This window comes from Suricata suricatta, chromosome 14 (genome assembly GCF_006229205.1).
Source record: "Suricata suricatta isolate VVHF042 chromosome 14, meerkat_22Aug2017_6uvM2_HiC, whole genome shotgun sequence".
Taxonomy (NCBI): Eukaryota; Metazoa; Chordata; class Mammalia; order Carnivora; family Herpestidae; genus Suricata; species Suricata suricatta.
The window spans coordinates 8,596,308-8,599,372 of record NC_043713.1 but is presented as its reverse complement, the minus strand read 5'-3'; the positions used below and the strand labels follow the sequence as shown (position 1 = coordinate 8,599,372).

The following is a 3,065-nucleotide window of genomic DNA, read 5'->3' as shown; positions in this document are numbered from 1 at the left end:
GAGCCTGGAGTGAAGCTGAGAACAGTGGATCAACTAAAATAGAGAGCCAAATAAGAGAATGTTTCACACAGTAGCATTCCAAGGAGATCAGATTTAACCCCCTAGCAGAGGTCTCAGAAGACCTTTTCAGTGTTGCTGCTAGGTGACTTGGAAGCTTAGAAAAAGTGGTGTCCCAGATTCAGTGTAGTTAAAGTGGTGGCACTGCAGTGGCAAAGTCTGCAGGGCGGAATCCAAGGGTCTGTTGAAGAGGCCTTGCTGATCTGGCGCTGCTGTGAGACCCAAATGCCTACTCACTGACCCTCTTGTTGGAAGGATCTGCCTGGTGCTCCCCTGATCAACACAACAAGGAGTGTTTACCTCATTCTATCAGAGCAAGAGAGAATATAAATCTTAGCAGAATCACAAAGTAGTGGCTCTCTTCTGTAGATAAGGGATGAAGGTAGGAGAGGCTTTCACAGAAAGGCTCCCTGATAGCAATGGGAACAACAGGATCCTGAAATAATAGAAAAAAGTGGAAGTGTTCAACCTCCATGGGTGCAGAGTGTCATAATGCGCGGCCAACGTGACATGGCAGCCACCTGGGCTTCAGGGGTTGATGAAATAGTTAACAGGAGGTGACCTTTCTAGATATATGCGACCAGAAAGATACTATCCAATCTATAGAATCAAGAATTAAAGAATAGATGATCAGGAGGCTGCAAGCAACCACTTTCATGAAAAGCCACAGCCTCTTTCCCAGTTTCTGGATTTGATCCTGCTTTCAAGTCCGGAATCCATCTTCTGCAGGAGAGGTTGGGTCTCAAGCAGGATGTGCCCTGACACACCATGGTGAGTGCACAAGGTGAGGATTCCCCCAGTTCATCCCCAAAAGACCTACAGCCATTTACTCAGACCCTGTATATTCCTAAAAGGGAAATGTTCACACATTTTGAGGTTGGACACAGGGTCTGGGTATTCACGGATACCTGGGAATACAAAGCATCATCATCATATCCCTCTAGGAGAGAGTAAAGGGTATGTGTGAGTCAGGTAAAAAGGGACCCAACTCATGTTAGTCCACTGGGACCAGGGACCCTGTAATGGATTGGACATAGTAGTTAAAAGAGCTTCTACAGGGGTCCTTGGTTTGGTGAGGTTAAGACACCTCATGGCAGAGAAGACCAGGAGAGTAGCCTTTGAAATCACTCCCATCCTCTGCTGCTGCCGCAAAGTAAATCAATCCATTATATTGCATCCTGGCAACTAGGTTAGAGATTAATACCAGCCTTTATGACCTAAGGACTACTGGGTGGTGCTCCCCATTAGATAGTCACTTAATTCACCAGTCTAGATCAGCAGTTGGCAAACGTCTTCTGTGAAAGGGCAGATAGTAAATACTTTAGGCTTTGTGAGACAGTCTCTGTCACTTTATCAATGAACTCTGCTTTTGTAGCACAAAACAGCCATAGATAATACCTAAACAAATGTGTGTGGCTGTATTCCAATAAAACTTTATTAAACGTGAAGGGCCAGATTTGGCCCGCAGGTTATAGTTTGCTGACCTGCATTGTAGACAATATTAAAAAATAATGACTCACATTTACTAAGAATTTACCATATGCCACATATGATCAAATTCCTATATTTGTTGTTATGTATCCCTTACTATAGCCATAAGTTCATTATTGACTCTATTTTTAAAACATAGCTGTTTTTGCTAGGCATACAATAAAAAAAAGTGAGATTTTCAATAAGAAAAGAAAGAAACCCATAGAAACATAGGCAAATTGTACGCCTAGGACATTCACAGAAGATAAAATCCCAGCAGCTGCTAACCCTGTAAAAGACACCAGTGAGATGCTGTTTTATAGGCCCGAGTGTCTCCGAGCAGATTAGATTCCTGCTCATAAACACGTAGGTCTCCTCTAGGCAAAGGCGTATACTGCCCCACCTCATTGGGGTCAGGCGTGGCACGAAATTGGGGTGTGACATGCAGTCTCCCCCTGACATCAGGCTTGGCCTGTGAAGCTGCCTCAGCCTGACTGCTGGAGGGATCACATGACCCGCTTTGGTCCATAAACATGGACAGTAAGGAGGTGCGTCACCGCTGAAGAGCAGCGTTGGAGGCCGGCTCACAGCTACGAAGTCTCTTCCCTCTGCCACAGGCCAACGTGCTGGAGGCCACGGACCAAGCAGCTGGGGGTGAACGTCGGGCTTGCAACGCATGGGAGACAGGGGAACAGAACTCCCGTCTCTGCGATGCGTATAAAAGTTGGTGATCACCACTCAGCCAGCAGCTGAACCTCAGGCTCCTTGTGAGCCACGGGGCCCTGGCCAAGTTGCTGAATCTCGCTCTGCCTTCATTTCCGAATCTGTAAAATGCGGACAATGACAGTATTTTTAGAGAGAAGTTTGATCTGCGAATGAGGTGAATGAACACGTGTAGCACGTGCAGAGTGCTTGGCGCTTGGCAGAGAGCCAAGGCTTTCTCCATGGTTCAGTGTACTTGGGGAAATCTGTACCAGTTATGCTAAAAAGCTGATTTGGGTTTCAGAATCAGTAGCTACTGATAAAATGTGTTGCTCTTCTTCCTTCTTGAACCTTCTCCTGCTGTTATTTTGCATCAGGATATTTGTTTGGAATGGAAGATCCCAGAGAAACAGAGAATCGCTTGGCAGACCGGAAGAAAGCTCCATTAGCATTTTCAGCAAGCCTGGCAGATGGCCCCTCCGATAGCCAAGGAAGGGAAGATGGTAAGGGCCAGGAGACTCGAAAGAGTTTTCTCTCCAAGTAGAATGTCTATTCAAAAGAAAAAGAAAGAGGAGAGATAGAATTGTCCACAGGAAAGAATAAAAGAAATCTGAAAGTCATAGTAATTTTATCTAATCTTTGAATTTTCATGTAGGGGAGAGTTATTCTCTTTGATACCCAGTGAAGTTTGGTATTGTAATCACTGTGATATTTACATATGAAAAGCATCTAGTTAATTATATTCTGACTGTTTGACCAGTGCGGAAAAGATAATCAAAACAAAAAAGAGGCAGGAAGAACATACAACATTCATAAGCTGTCAAAAGGAGCTCGGC

At 44.8% G+C, this 3,065-nt stretch overlaps 1 long non-coding RNA gene across 1 annotated transcript; it reads left to right on the top strand.

The window, feature by feature from the left end:
- The first annotated feature begins 679 nt into the window (after nt 1-679).
- Nucleotides 680-2,855, top strand: LOC115277313. The gene is made up of 2 exons (XR_003902365.1): nt 680-828; nt 2,607-2,855. It is a non-coding gene; the product is annotated as an uncharacterized LOC115277313 (long non-coding RNA).
- The last annotated feature ends 210 nt before the right edge of the window (nt 2,856-3,065 follow it).